General features: G+C 38.8%; 1 pseudogene; it reads right to left on the bottom strand.

The window, feature by feature from the left end:
* Positions 1-2,888: 2,888 nt before the first annotated feature.
* On the bottom strand, positions 2,889-16,177 carry LOC132418126 (tRNA wybutosine-synthesizing protein 2 homolog; annotated as a pseudogene).
* Between the last annotated feature and the right edge of the window lie 1,095 nt (positions 16,178-17,272).

Here is a 17,272-nt window from a genome sequence, read left to right as displayed (position 1 = left end):
AGGTTCGTGCCCCGGTCCGGGAAGATCCCACATGCCGCGGAGCGGCTGGGCCCGTGAGCCATGGCCGCTGAGCCTGCGCGTCCGGAGCCTGTGCTCCACGACAGGAGAGGCCACGACAGTGAGAGGCCTGCGTACCACAAAAAAAAACAAAAAACAAAAAAAAAAAAGTTGTGAATCACTATGTTGTACACCTGAAACTTATATATATTGTAAATCAACAATACCTTAATAAAAAATCATGTTCAAAGAGCCAATACTTTTGTAACTGAGCTCTAATTATTAAAGAATGAAGGATTAAAATAAAAACAATAAGAGAACAAGTACCTCGATTAAAAAATGGGCCTGGGCTTCCCTGGTGGTGCAGTGGTTAAGAGTCTGCCTGCTGATGCAGGGGACACGGGTTCGTGTCCCGGTCTGGGAAGATCCCACATGCCGCGGAGCGGCTGGGCCCATGAGCCATGGCCACTGAGCCTGCGCGTCCAGAGCCTGTGCTCCACAACGGGAGAAGCCACAATAGTGAGAGACCCACGTACCGCAAAAAAAAAAAAAAAAAAAAAAAAAAAAAAAATGGGCCTTACACCTTAACAGATACCTCACTGAAGAAGATATACAGATGGCAAATAAGCATATGAAAAGAAGCTCCATACCATATGTCATCAGGGAATTGCAAATTAAATAACAAGGAGATATCACTATACACCTATTAAAATGCCCAAAATCCAGAACACTGACAACACTAAATAGTGGCAAAGATGTTGAAGAGCAGAACTCTCATTCATTGCTAGTAGAAATATAAACTCGTACAGCCACTTTGAAAGACAGCTTGGTGGTTTCTTACAAAACTAAACATATTCTTCCAATACAATCCAGCAATCACATTCCTTGATATTTACCTACAGGAAGTGAAAACGTATGTCCACATAAAAATGTGCGCACAAGTATGTATAGTAGCTTTATTCACAATTGCCAAAACTTTTGAAAGCAAACAAGATGTCCTTCAGTAGGTAAATGGATAAATAAACTGTGGTATATCTAGACAATGGAATATTACTCAGTGCTAAAAAGAAATGAGCTATCAAGCCATGAAAAGACATAGAAGAACCTTATAAATGCTTATTACTCAAAGAACACAAAGTGAAAAGGCTACATACTGTATCATTCCAACTATATAACATTCTGGAAAAGGCAAAACTGTAGAAACAGTAAAAAAAGATCAGTGGTATCCAGGGGCTGTGGGGTGAGTGGTGGTACTGAGTACACAGGATTTTTTAAGGCAGTGGAAATATTCTGTATGATATTACAATGACTGACATAAGTCATTATACATTTGCCCAAACCCACAGAATGTACAGCATCAAGAGTGAACACTAAGATAAACTATGAACTTTGGGTAATTACTATGTGTTGATACAGATTCATCAGTTGTAATAAAAGTACCACTCTGGTGGGGTATGTTAAAAATGGGGGAGGCTATGTATGTATAGAGGCAGGAGGTACATGGGAAATCTCTGTACCTTTCTCTTGAATTTTCTATGAACCTACAAACTGCTCCACACACACACAAAAATTAAGTCTTAAAAAAAAAAAAAAACCAGGGCTTCCCTGGTGGCGCAGTGGTTGGGAGTCCGCCTGCCGATGCAGGGGACACGGGTTCGTGCCCCGGTCTGGGAGGGTCCCACATGCCGCGGAGCGGCTGGGCCCGTGAGCCATGGCCGCTGGGCCTGCGCGTCCGGAGCCTGTGCTCTGCAACGGGAGAGGCCACAACAGTGAGAGGCCCGTGTACCGCAAAAAAAAAAAAAAAAAAAAACCAAAGAATGGAAGGAAATATATGCAAATCAGGCATCTAATAAGGTTCTAATATCTTGAATATATAAAGAGCTCTTACAATTCAACAACATATTGACAGCCCAATTAAAAAGTGGACAAAAGACTTGAATAGACATTTTCCAAAGAAGTTATACAAATGGCCAGCAAGCAAATAAAAAAATGTTCAACAGCATTATTAGAGAAATGCAGAACTAAACCACAAGGAGATACCACTTCACACCCACTAGGCTGGTCATAAGCAAAAAACCAAAGTAACAAGTGTTGATTAGGATGTGGAGGAAATGGAAACTTTGTACATTGCTTGTGGGATTATAAAATGGTACAGCCACTCTGGAAAGCTTGGCACTTTCTCAAAAAGTTAAACACAGAATTACCATATGACCTAGCAATTCCACTCCTAGGTACATTCCCCAAAAGAACTGAAAACAGGTGTTCTAAATTTATCTAAAATGACTGATATTTGCATACCTCTGTGATTATACTAAATACCGTTGAATTGTTCACTTTAAATGTGTGAATTGTATGTTATATGAATAATGTCTCAATATAGCTGTTATGTGTGTGCATGCATGTGCACACACACACACTCTCTCACATACATATGGAATGAAGTACTAATATGTGCTACTACATGAACGAACCTTAAAACATTATGCTAAGTAAAAGGAGCCAGTCACAAAGGACCATATATTCTATTTATATGAAATGTCCAGAATAGGCAAACAGAGACAAAATATACATTAGTGGTTGCCCAGGGCTAGAGGGAATAGGGGATTGGGGTGCTTATAGCTAAAGGTTATAGGGTTTCTTTTGAGGTGACAAAAATATTCTAAAATTGACTGTGGTGATGGTTCCAGAACTCTGTGAGTATACTAAAAACCACTGAATTGTATACTTTAAGTGTGAATTATAGTTCAATAAAGCTGTTTTTTCTTAAAAAAAATTAAAACATATCACTAGGAGACAGGGGATTACAACTTGAGTTGAACTAATAAATTAAAGGAATCAACTATGGAAGCTTACTCACAGATGGAACCCTTGTGCCCCTGGATTCACCTCCTCTAGTCAATTAGAGGACAGGGGTGGCAGTTCATATCCAGAACTCTGTGATCCACATGGGCACCACAGGATTTTACTAGCTGAATATGCAAGATCTGTGTCTTACACAGTTTACTGTGCTCTTGTTGGTAGAGAATGGCAACGTGAGTTTCTACAGGTTGAGCCCACCTTTGCCACTGTAGTTCGGTGACTACCACCAGCATTTCCCTCACAGACACCCTAGTAGCTTTATATTTCCACTTGTCATTGATAATTTGCTGAGGATACTAACAGTGCTGCTTCTCTTCTATGTCCCTGCTTCCAGGAAGCTAGATTCTTCTGCAGGCAAGGTTCCACATTTCGGTGGACATGCAAAATGCCTCCAGTGTCCTGGTGTAACATTTGGCAGGCAATGAACCAGCCTTCTTCAGAGCTAAGGACCAGCCCAAGAACTACCCTGTCAGCAATGTGCAACAGTTTCAGCTACAAGAGGTGTAAAGAAAATGAAATGAGGAACAACAGCAGTACTTTCAAATAGGACATAGCCATAGCACAGCAAGAGGGAAAATGACTAAGACGATTTTCCGAATTCTCTTTTCCACTTGTGTATTTTGCAAAGAAGAAAAACAAAGAAACAAATGCTTCTCCACTTTATTTTGTAGGAAATAAGGAAGACTCATTTTTCATGAGTTTTCACTCCAACTTAACATTTCTCCCATCATTTTCCTCTCTAATTTCTTTTAGAGCAGGCAATCCACATCTTTTAAACAGCATTAAAAATCTGAAGTCCCATAGTTTTACTTCAACCATTTTATTATCTTTCTGTACTAGTTCCAGACCTTGGCTGCTTACTAATCTTCTCCTTTACCCGATTACATGCAACTAACTATCTACATGTATCACTCAAATTCTATGAGTGAAATCATTCAATATAAGAACAGTGCTTTGTATGGTGAGATGATGAAGGTAAACAACACAGTTGGTCTTACTTTGGATATTTTCTGAAAGTCACTGCCTGGTAGTATATGTGGAAAGTCACTCAAAAGATATATTTCCCCTGCACTCACCTTCCCGTTATCTTCAAAGTATATTTGGCACCGATCTGCTACTCCATTTATCTCTAGATTTTTTTCTCAGAGCAGGTACAGCATGAGGATTCCAATCACAGGCATGGATGAAGGCAGCATCAGCATAAACTAGGAATGGTAATGTAAAATAGTCAATCCCTACAGGAAGATTAGACACTGGTTGAGATTATGGATCCCAAGTGGCCAACCATAAATATAGGTTCCAAGCTCTAAGACTCAGAAATAGCAATCTTCTTGAAGGAACACCCAGCTGTGGACTGAGTTGGGAGTTAATTTCCTATAATCACAGCCAAGGGACTTAAGAAGTCAGAGACACTGACTACCTCAGATGTAAGAAGTCCCCTTATTCAAATTTGTCAATGACTATACTCTAGACCTATCTTTATCTTCCTCCTCATTATCAATAAGCAGATACTTAGTACTATATTGACTGGGGTACTTACATACATGTTCTTTAGGGAGAAGACAACATTAATACAAATATTTAGAAGATATATAGAAACACAACCAAATGTTGAATACTTTGAGTATTTATACCATACACATACCAAAGGCCAGTGCACTCTAGGTAATAACTGAACAGCAGTGTTCAAAAGACAGTAGATAGGGAGGTATTAGCACTCTTTACATTACTCTGGGAAGAGTTTAAAAAGTTATTTGAATGACAGTCTAGTGAAGGAAATTATGAGAAAACATGTCAGGCATGGGAGTCATGGGAGAAGGTTCATGGGTATAAAAAATGTGGCAATCTAATAGGGGGTGCTGACATTCAGGAGGAGGACTTTAGACTTCATCCACAGTGAAACAGGAAGAGCCTTTAGGAGGAGAATCGCATGATCAAAAGGAAGACAATTTCTTCTTACATTTTAAAGAGCTAACCTGACAAGGGGACATTAAATTTGCCGGGAAGGTGATAAAGAATTTTTATTCTATTAACAAAAACAGATTTGGAGTTCACTGCACTTTAATACGAATATACCATATTTGAACAACATAATTTTCTCATGGCCTTGAAGAAAAACATTGATTCAAGAGTTTCAAGAGTGGACTGGACCTGAATAGGGGTCTGGGGAATAGGCTGCTACTTCAAGCCCATGGTCCCTAGAATCATCACCTGCATAGAGACCCCCACACACCAGTGCTTCTCCAGTACAGGGCAATGACATCACTCACAGCTTCTCGGTGATATCTCAAATGAGAAGATGCACTGGGTCCCACGAAAATCATTCCTAGGGAAAGAAATATAACAAGAAGGAAGCTGAATAACAAAGGCATCAAATTTAAAAAGTGAGAGCTCACGGTTGTTCGTGACATTACAGTAGCTAGTTCAGATAAGAACTGAAACTAAGAATAATAGCTAAGATGTGAATGCTTACCATGTGCAAGGCACTGTGCAAAAGCTTGTGTTCTAAATCACTTAATCATCAGGACTTCCCTGGAGGTCCAGTGGTTAAGATTCTGTGCTTCCACTGCAGGGGGCGCAGGTTCGATCCCTGGTCGGGGAACTAAAATCCCACATGCTGCAGAGTGTGGTAAGTACATAAATACATAAATACATAAATAAATAAATCACTTCATCATCATCCCAACAACCTCATGAGGTTATTATATCCACATTACAGATGAGGAAACTCAGGTTCACAGACACACAGCTAGAAAGTGACAGAGCTGGCATCTGAACCCAAGGTATCTCTTAGCTTGTGTTCTTAAATTGCCTCCAAATGGATAGTAAACTATCATTCAAGAGAATTGGATTATGACCCTTCCAGATTTCCCTTTTTCTTTTGCTCCTGTTAACCACCTCCTACACACACATACCCCTACAAATGGGTTTCCACTGGTTCTATTACAGTCATCTAGATCTTTCATATTCTGGAAGACATTCTGATTTAATAAAAGGAACCAGGTCTCCTTGGAGAAATGGCTGGTTCTCCCATGGCTGTGGCAGGGAATATACAAAATGAGCAACCTGTAGTGCCAGAAAGTAAGGAAGTGCTCAAAGAACAAAACAATGGGGACATGCCAAAGGGATACAGGGTCCAATGTGAAAGAGTTTCTAATGAACAAAGCTGGAACAACTTGAGAAACAAAATAAATAATTCTTCCTTATAGAAGAATGCTAAATAATTTATGTAGATTCTCACCCTCCAGGAAGTGGAGCTTAATCTTCCCCAACCCTTCTTGAAAGTGGGCTGGACTTAGTGACTAACTTCCGAAGAATAGAGTATAGAAAGTGGGGAAAATAACTATATGGAGGAAAAAGCTGGTAAAGGCTGGTCAGCTCATCAAAGCCTTGATATATGATGAGAATGGTATTTTACCTTTGTGGTCTTTCTCCCAAACACCCATAACCCCATTCTCATCATGAGGAAAAAAATCAGACAAATCCCAATTGAGGCACAGTCTACAAAATACCTGAATAGTACTCCTCAATACTGTCAAGGTCATCAAAACAAAGAAATTCTGAGAAACTGCCACAATCAACAGGAACCAAAGGAGACATGAGAACAATCTAACGTAGTGTCCTGGACTGGATCCTAGAACAGAAAAATACATTAAGTAAAAACTAAGGAGATCCGAAAAACAGTATGGACTTTAGTTCATCAGTATGGGTTCACTGATCGTAGCAAATGTACCATACTAATGTAACACGTTGATAAAAGGGGTAACTGTGTGCAGGGCAGGGAGTGGGTGGATATGGGAACTCTCTGTACTATTTTTGGAACTTTCTGGTAAATCTAAAACTATCCTAAAATACAAAGTTTATTTATTTATTTCTTTACATTTTTATTGGAGTATAATTGCTTTACAACGGTGTGTTAGTTTCTGCTTTATAACAAAGTGAATCAGTTATACATATGTTCCCGTATCTCTTCCCTCTTGCATCTCCCTCCCTCCCACCCCTCTAGGTGGTCACAAAGCACCGAGCTGATCTCCCTGTGCTATGCGGCTGCTTCCCACTAGCTAGCTATTTTACGTTTGGTAGTGTATATATGTCCATGCCACTCTCTCACTTTGTTACAGCTTACCCTTCCCCCCCCACCATATCCTCAAGTCCATTCTCCAGTAGGTCTGTGTCTTTATTCCTGTCTTAACCCTAGGTTCTTCATGACATTTTTTTCCTTAGATTCCATATATATGTATTAGCATACGGTATCTGTCTTTCTCTTTCTGACTTACTTCACCCTGCATGACAGACTCAAAGTTTATTTTTAAAAAAATCACAAAACCTGTAAAAAGAAATAGAATCAAAGCCCAGCTTTTGTCCTCATTAATTGTGAACCTTGTATAAGTCACTATCTAAACACTGGTATCTCTGTTTATAAAACAGATAGAATACTGTTTATTTCAGTGATATCTGTAAGTTGGTAAACTAGGAAACTCCAGGCTCTCCTACCCCCACCCACATTAACATTTTTAAAAAACCAACTACAAATTAGCAAAAAATAACTTTACAGGAGATCTGGAAAACAGTCTATAGCAACCAAGCGAAAGCTTAATCAAGAAAAAGCCACACAGGAAATGGAAGGAAATTTCGTGGTATTTTTACTTACTTGTACCCCACCTCTCCTTCCCCTGTAGTGTACGGAAGCACAGTCTGGGAGATGCAGTGGCCTGGCTGTCAATTCCCTCCCTCTAACTGGAAAGAAGAGGAAGGTGAACCTTTTTTGCAATGTTCTAATCTGTCTAGGGGCTGCCTAAGGTACTGGTCTCTTAGAGTTCAGAAAGAGAAAAGCGGTATAGCTCGGATCTCAGGCTAGGAAAAGACAGGAAATAGTGGACACCGCTCGAGAAAGCTGCAGAGGGACTATAGTCTCACAACATCCAGGGCAAGAGATTAGAGGTAGAGGAGCACAACAGAACATTAATGACCGCCAGAAGAAGCAGTGGTGAGAGTCTTTTGGAAAGTAAGACACTTAAAAACAGATGTGTATTTTAGGGAATTGAAAAAGCACACACAGTGGCCTAGGCAAGATGTACGCCTAGAAAAGGTCCAAGAAGACTTTAAGCCTTGACACGAGGCTGATCCCAAGGCCCAGAGCAAGCCTTGCTAATTAGTAAATGTCTTCCCCAGCACACAGCCTACCTGCAAGGCTGTTTTTTTCAAATACCCAATTTTCAATTTAAAAAAATCACAAAGCATACAAAGAAATAGGAAAATATGCCACATTCAAAGGAAGAAAATAAAGTGGCAGAAACTGTCCCTGAAAAAGCACAGGCACTAGAAGTATCAAACAAAGACTAAAACAATTATCTTAAATATGTTCAGAGAACTAAAGGAAAACACAAAGAACCAAAGGAATGAGGAAAGGAATATATTTTTAAAATGAGAATACCAAAAAAGAAACAAAAATTATAAAAAGGAACAAAAAAGAAATTCTAGAGCTGAAAATATAGTAACAACTAAAATATTCACTAGAGGGGTTCAACAACAGACTGAAACAAGAAGAAACAATCAGTGAAGCTGAAGTTATCATTTGAAATTATCAAGTCTGAGGAGCAAAAAAGAATGAAGTGGACAGAGATTAAAAGATTAATGGGACATAATCAAACAACATATGCATTATGAGAGTCCCAGAGGTTGAAAGAAAGAAAAGAAGAGCAGAGAGGTTATTTGAAGAAATAATGGCTGAAAACTTCTCAAATTTGAGGAAAAACATGGATTCACAAGTCCAAGAATCTCAATGAACTCTAAGTAAGATAAACTGAAAGAGGCCTATGCCAAGATACATTATAATCAAACTGTCAACAGCTATAGTGAGAATCTTGAAAGGACCATGAAAAAGCTACTCTTATGTGCAAGGGATCCTCAATAAGATGATCAGCAAATTTCTCAGTGGAAACCTCAGAGACCAAAAGAAGTGAGATAATATATTTATAGGGCTGAAAGAATAAATGTCAACTGAGAATTCTGTATCTGGCAAAACTGTCCTTCAGAAATGAGAGAGAAATGAAGACACTCTCATATGAATAATATTCAACATCGAAAAGGAAGTTTTAGCCACAGAAATTAGGCAAGAAAATTAAATAAAAGGCATCCAAATTGGAAAGGAAGAACTAAAATTACCTGTTTGCAGATGACATGATCTCATATGGAGAACAGCCTAAATATTCCTCCCCCTGAAAAAACTCATTAGAACTAATAAATGAACTCAGCAAACTTGCAGAGTTTGCTGCAAAATAACAAAAGTAAACAAATGGGACCTAATTAAACTTAAAAGTTTTTGCACACAAATGAAACCATAAACAAAACAAAAAGAAAACCCTCAGAATGGGAGAAAATGTTTGCAAACGAAGCAACCGACAAGGTTTTAGTCTCCAAAATATACAAACAACACATGAAGCTCAATATCAAAAAAACAAACAATCCAATCAAAAAATGGGCAGAGGATCTAAACAGACATTTCCCCAAAGAAGACATACAGATGGTTAAAAAGCACATGAAAAGATGCTCAACATCACTAATTATTAGAGAAATGCAAATCAAAGCTACAATGAGGTATTACTTCACACCAGTCAAAATGGCCATCATCAAAAAACCTACAAACAATAAATGCTGGAGAGGGTGTGGAGAAAAGGGAACCCTCCTACACTGTAGGTGGGAATGCAAACTGGTACATCCACTATGGAGAACAGTATAGGTTCCTTAAGAAACTAAAAACAGAGCTATCATTTGATCCAGCAATCCCACTCCTGGGCATATATCCAGAGAAAACCATAATTTGAAAAGTTACTTGCACCACAATATTCATTGCAGCACTACTCACAATAGTCAGGACATGGAAGCAACCTAAATGTCCATCAAAAGAGGAATGGGTAAAGAAGATATGGTATATATATACAGTGGAATATTACTCAGCCATAAAAAAAGAACAAAATAATGCCACTTGCAGCAACATGGATGGACCTAGAGATTCTCATACTGAGTGAAGTAACTCAGACAGAGAGAGACAAATATCATATGATATCGCTTATATGTGGAATCTAAAAAAGCCTACACAATTATACTCCAATAAAAATGTTAAAAAAATAAATTAATTAAAATTAAAAAAGCCTACAAATGAACTTATATACAAAACCAAAATAGAGTTACAGATGTAGAAAATAAACTTATGGTTACTGGGGGGTAAGGGGGGAGAAGAGATAAATTTGAAGATTGGGATTGACACATACACACACACATATATATATATGTGTGTGTGTGTGTGTGTGTGTATATATATACATATATATATATATATATATATATATATATATATATATATATAAAAGGTAACTAATGAGCATCTACTGTACAGCACAGGGATCTCTACTCAACACTCTGTAATGGCCTATATGGGAAAAGAATCTAAAAAAGCATGGATATATGTATTTGTATAACAGATTCACTTTGCTGTACACCTGAAACTAACACAACATTGTAAATCAATTATACCCCAATAAAAATTAAAAAGAAAAACAAAAAAAACCCCAAAATACTGGAATTCTAAATTTCATCAGAATTACTAAAATATATTTTCCCAAATATTAAAATCATATTGAAGGGCCCACTTATAAGTAATAACTCAGTTCACTTCTGAACTTAGGTAATGTTTCTGTAGTAATGTTTTTACACATTTTTAATTAAAAAATATATATATTTAAGGTGTAAAAAATAACATACAAAAGCCAGTTGCATTTCTATACACTAAGAATGAACAATCTGTATAGGAAATTAAGAAAACAATTCCATTTATAATAGCATCAAAAAGAGTAAGTAGAGGAACAAAACCAAAAATAAACAAGTGGGACTACATCAAACCAAAAAGCTTCTGTACAGCAAAGGAGATCATCAACAAAATGAAAAGGTAACCTACCACATGGGAGAAAACATTTGCAGATCATGTATCTGATAAGGGGTTAATATCCAAAATATAAAAAGAACTCATAACACTCAAAAGGGAAAAAAGCAAACAATCCGATTAAAAAATGGGCAGAGGATCTGAACGGACTTTTTTCCAAAGAAGACATACACGTGGTCAACATACATGAAAAGGTGCTCAACACAACTAGTCTTCTGGGAAATGCAAATCAAAAACCACAATGAGATATCACCTCACATCTGTCGGAATGGCTATTATCAAAAAGACAAGACATAACAAGTGTTGGTGAGGGTGTGGAGAAAAGGGAACTGTTGTGCACTGTTGATGGAAATGTAAATTGGTACAGCCACTATGGAAAACAGTATGGAGTTTCCTCAAAAAATTAAAAATAGAACTACTACATGATCTAGCAATTCCACTTTTGGGTATTTATCTGAAGGAAACAAAAACACTAACTTGAAAAAATATATGCACCCCAATAGTCATTGCAGCTTTATTTACAATAGCCAAGATATGGAAGCAACCTAAGTGTCCATGGATGGATGAATGGATAAAGAAAATGTAGTATACATATACAATGGAACATTATTCAACCATTAAAAAGAAGTAAATCTTGCCATTTGTGACAACACGGATGGACCTTGAGGGCACTACACTACGTGACATAAGTCAGAGAAATACCATATGAGCTCTCTTACATGTGGAATCCAAAAAAAAAAAAAAAAACAAACACCTCATAGTTAGAACAGACTGGTGGTTGCCAGAGGGTGAAGGTGGTCAAAAGATACAAACTTCCAGTTATAAAATAAATATGACCTGGGATGTAATGTAAAGCATGGTGAATATAGTTAGTAATACTGCATTGTGTACCTGAAAGTTGCTAAGAGAGTAGATATTAAAAGTTCTCATCACAAGACAAGAAAGTTTTAATTATGTGTGGTGATGACTGTTAACTAGACTTACTGTGGTGATCATTTTGCAATATATACAAATATTGAATCATTATGTTGTACACCTGAAAATAATATAATGTTATATTTCAAATATATATATATAAAAAGACAATAAAATACTCAGGATTAAACTTAACCAAGAAGGTGACTTTTATGCTGAAAATTACAAAAGGTTACTGAAAGAAATTAAGGAATACACAAATAAATAGAAAGACATCCATGTTCATGAGTTGGAAGATGCAATATTGTTATGATGTCAATACCACCAAAAGCAATCTACAAATTCAAAGCAATCCCTATTAAAATCCCAATGACATTTTGGAAGAAATTTTTTTAAAAACCTATCCTAGAAGTCACATGGAATCCCAAGGGATTTTGAAGTTAAAACAATCTTGAAAAAGAACAAAGTTGGAGTTCTCACACTTCCTGATTTCAAAACTTACTACAAATCTATTGTACGATGATCAAAACAGTGTGGCACTGGCATAAGACAGACATATAGATCAATGGAATAGAATAGGGAGTCCAGAAATAAACGCTCACATATATGGTCAATGGTCAAATGATTTTCAACAAGGGTGTCAAGACCATTCAATGGGGAAAGGGCAGTCTTTTGAACAAATGGCGCTGGGAATATTGGATATCCACATGCTAAAGGATAAAGTTGGACCTTTACCTTAAACCATATACAAAAATTAACTCAAACTGGACCAAAGATCTAAATGTAAGAGCTAAACCTATAAAACTCTCAGAAGAAAACATAGAAGAAAAGTTTTATGACACTGGTTTTGGCAAAGATTTCTTGGAAATGATACCAAATGCACAGGTAACAAATGAAAAAATAGATAAGTTGAACTCCATCAAAATTTAAAACTTTCGTGTATCCAAAGGACACTACCAACACAGTAAAAAGACAACCCACAGAATGGGAAAAATATTTGGAAATCATATATCTGATATGGGATTAGGATCCAGAATATATTTTTAAAAACTCCTACAACTCAACGACAACAAAAAAAACCAAACAACCAGATTAAAAAATGGGAAAAGGACTTAAATAGATATTTCTCCAAAGAAGATCTACAAATGGCCAATAAGCACATGAAAAGACATTCAACCTCATTAATCCTTAGGTGTTAGATAACAGAAAATATATATATTTGGTTACGTCCCCGGTTCCTGGCACAGAGCTCCTAAAACCTTTTCCTAAGAGCACTAGGAGCATCTCTTGTTCTAATATTTGGTCTTTGACCCCATCCCTTACATAGGACTCCTAAAAGCCTCATAAATTCCTAAATGATAATAGCACTAGCAGCATTTTTTGTTCTAATGAGGCAACTCTGGGTGAGCTCCTGGATGGGGGCTGGTCACCAGAATAACCAAGCCATGATCAGAAGCTTGGAATTTTTGGCTCTGCCCCCTCCCCCTCCTCCAGAGAGGGGAGAGAAGCTGGAAATGGAGTAATAATTGATCATGCCTATGTGACAAAGCCTTCATAAAAATCCCCAAAGTAGGGGGTTCGAAGAGCTTCCAGGTGGATGAACACATCCACATACCAGGAGAATGATGTACCCCCAACTCTTCAGAGACAGAAGCTCCTGCACTTGGGACCCTTGAAGAACTCACCCTATATATCTCTTCAAATGGCTGTTCAACTGTATCCTTTGTCATATCCTTTAGTAAACTGACAAAAGTAACTGTTCTCCCGAGTTCTATGAGCCACTCTAGCAAATTAACTGAACCCAAGGAGGAAGTCGCTGGAACCTCTGATTTATAGCCAATTAGTCAAAAACACAGGTGATAACCTGGGCTTGTGACTGGCATAAGTGGGGGTGGAAAGCAGTCTTGTGGGACTGAGCCCTTAACCTGTGAATCTGATGCTATCTCCAGGTAGACAGTGTCAGAATTGAGCTAAACTGTATGACACCCAGCTGGTGTCACAGAGAATTGCTTGTTGTGGGGAAAATCCCCCACCACATATTTGGTGACCAGAAGTGTCAAAAGTAAAGTGTTCTATGTGAAAGTAATGGAGACACACAGGAGAGGAGAACAGTAGGTTTTTCCAATATAGTACAGAAATGCAAATCAAAACCACAATGTAATACCACTTCATACTTTTTAGGGTGGCTATTATCAAAAAAACAAACCAGAAAATAACAAATGTTGGTGAGGATGAAATGGGAACCCCTGTGCATTCCCGGTGGGAATGTAAAATGGTGCAGCCACTGTGGAAAACAGTATGATGGTTTCTCAAAAAATTAAACATAGAATTACCACAAGATCTAGCAATTCCATTTCTGAGTATATATCCAAAAGAATTAAAAGCAGGGACTCAAACAGATATTTGTACACCCATGTTCATAGCAGCATTATTCACAATAGTCAAAAGGTGGAAGCAATCCAAGTATTCATCAATGCATGAATGGATAAACAAAATGTGGTATATACACACAATGGAATATTATTCAGCCTTAAAAAGGAAGGAAATTCTGATATATGCTACAACATAAATGAACCTTGAAGACATTATGCTAACTGAAATAAATCACAAAAAGAAAAACAGTGTTACGATTCCACTTATATGAGGTATGTAGCGTAGTCAAATTCATAGAGACAAAGTAGAATGGTGGTTGCCAGGGGCTGGGGGGAGGAGACAATGGGGCATTAGTGTTTGATGGGTATGGAGTTTCAGTTTGTGAAAATATGAAAGTTCTGGAGATGGAGAATGATGATAGTTGCACAAAGTGAATATTCTTAATGCCACCGAACTATGCACTTAAAAATGGTTAAAACTGGGCTTCCCTGGTGGCGCAGTGGTTGAGAGTCCGCCTGCCAATGCAGGGGACACGGGTTCGTGCCCCGGTCTGGGAAGATCCCACGTGCCACAGAGCGGCTGGGCCCGTGATCCATGGCCGCTGGGCCTGCGCGTCCGGAGCCTGTGCTCCGCAACAGGAGAGGCCACAACAGTGAGAGGCCCATGTACCACAAAAAAAAAAAAAAAAAAAAAGGTTAAAACTGTAAATTTTGTTATGTATATTTTACCACAAAAAGATAGCATACTAAAACCATCTCCCAGGTTTTGTGAGAATCAAGTGAGATCTATGTAAAAAAGCTTTGTAATCTATATGGCCCTTCACAAATATTAGCTCTTTTTAATCACCACCCTGTTTACCCCAGCCTGATGCCATTATCCACATGCTCAGCCGAGCCATGCTCACCTAGCAGCATACTGTTGGAGTTTAAGTGCTATCCAGTGATATCCACCTTCATCTTGCTAGGCCCTGAATTCCATGTGCCAAGGCAATGGTATCCCAGAGTTCTGGTTCTGAAACAGAACAAGTCCCCAAACAGACAAAAGTTTCAGACAAGCCTGGTGGCTCCTAGAGAAAAAACTCAAAAGACTTCTTCCCCTCTTACTCAGTTTTTCCCAATGCTTGGTTTGGAAACAGTCCTCATTCAGCAACAAGAGGTCAGCATGCCACTGCCAAGAACAAAGGAAATCCTCCAATTCAACTGACCACCCAACTCCCTGGCCTGCTACCTAGCAACATATTTAATGAGGCAGCCTTTGAGCAGGTGAACAATCCTGAACCTCCTTTGAAGGAACAGGATTCTGGGAAAGGAATACAGGAAATATATTCACTGAGCATGAACTGAGAAGTAGTTACATAAGAAATATAAATGAAAATGCTAAAGCTGAAAGACCAGAATAACCAGCTTTGATGGGTTAGACAATTATCTGTAGAGTAGCCTCAAACCTGAACCCTCAAACATTCTCAGAAAGTATAAATATTGGTGCAGAACCACTGTAATAATGCAGTAGTGCAAAACCTAGGAATGATGTTTCTTTCTGGAAAGCTAGCCAATTGGTACCTATAGCCAGATACTGACCAGGATCTGTGTCAACATTCACGTGCTTTCTGAGGGCCCCAAGTTACCTTATGTCTTGCAGGCACCAGAGGATTCCTCCTAACTTGGGTAATGCTACAGTTCTATTTGGAATCTTTTTTGTGAAATGTTGTCTATCCATAGGTTTCTGCCTTCCAAAGGGAGATTTCATTCCATGACTGTCTGAGGAAATTTAAATGTGGACCAAACATAAGCAACACTTACTCCAGCCTTGGAAGTATGACCTTTCATGGCCAGGATAAATAACCCAAGTCTCTGTGCCCTCACAATCTTGAATGTCTTTGTTTGCTTCACTGGTACCTTATCCAATATTCTTAGTGCCATCAACAAAACTGGATAAGAACTCAGGACTTTACCACAAAACTTTCTGCCAATGCCCCACAAATCTTGCCCGTGGTTTCCCAAATTCTTTGATTCTCCACTACATACCCTTTCTCTTCTGCTCAAAGCCCCCAAATAACACTTAGTCCCATTTGTGTAGAAATGCGTCTTTCCTAGTTTTTCCCCTACCTCTTCATACAGCACCTATTTCCTTGTGTTAACTGAGGTTCAGTCATAATACCTACAACAGCATCAGACAACACCTTCTGTCTTCATTTTGCTACAACCTGGAGGCAAAAGAAATGTGTCACTCTGGGAGCGTAGCAATGAAGGGAAAAGACCCTCATGGACAACAGCAATGAGGCATGGGGTCACAGGCACATGGTCTATAACTGAAACACAAATATAAAAAACCAAAAGCTTAGGAAATAGCCCTTGTACACATGTCTTCTTCTATAACCAGTAGGGGTGGTTGATGAAGTGATAGAACCAACAATCCATTCTCCACAAATGGTTGATGGCAGAACAAGCCCTGGCTAAGCGCCTCAACCTATTCTTCGGTGGTTCATTATTATGAGACAGTGATCCACCATCACCAGGCCCTATGCTCTAAGTTCTTTTCCAAAAACGGTTTAAAAAAAAAAACTTACGCCATTAAAAATTCTGAGTTATACTGGTAGGCAGTAGATACAGCACTTAAACATGCAGCCTCTGGAGCCAAAGCAACCCAAGTTAAAATCATCTTAGCTGCTCCCGATGTACAACCAGTCAAAGATATTTTCCGTTCCGAAGTTTTCAGATACCCTGCCTGCCAACGTCCTCCGCCGCCCCGCCCCCTCACCACCACGAAACACTTGGAGCCCAGAGGCTGCACGAGAGCAGGTAGGGGTGTCTTCCGCGTTTACCTCCCCATCTCCTCAGCTATGTGGCCGCCTTGACGTTGAGCGCCCCTCATCCTCTAGGCTGCCGCGACTGTCTTTCCTCATGTCGCCCTGAAGGTTCACAGCTTTTGCAAAAGAATAAAACGCACGCCGCTGGGGCGTGGCCAAGCGTTTCCCTCCCGTAACAGGGCGGAACTAAAATGAAAATGCCACGGTTGTTTACCATAGGACTTCCCTGTTACCATGGTAAAGCCGCCGCCGCCTCATTATTGTGGTCGACAATTACTTGCCTTAGCCTAAGAAAAAAATGAGTAATAAGGAATTCTACATACTAAAAGCCTTCAAATCAGCCGAGCTCCAGCTCAGAACCAAGTTATTCTCAGGCGGGAGCC

This window comes from Delphinus delphis, chromosome X (genome assembly GCF_949987515.2).
Source record: "Delphinus delphis chromosome X, mDelDel1.2, whole genome shotgun sequence".
NCBI lineage: Eukaryota > Metazoa > Chordata > Mammalia > Artiodactyla > Delphinidae > Delphinus > Delphinus delphis.
This window is presented reverse-complemented; position numbering and strand designations above follow the sequence as displayed.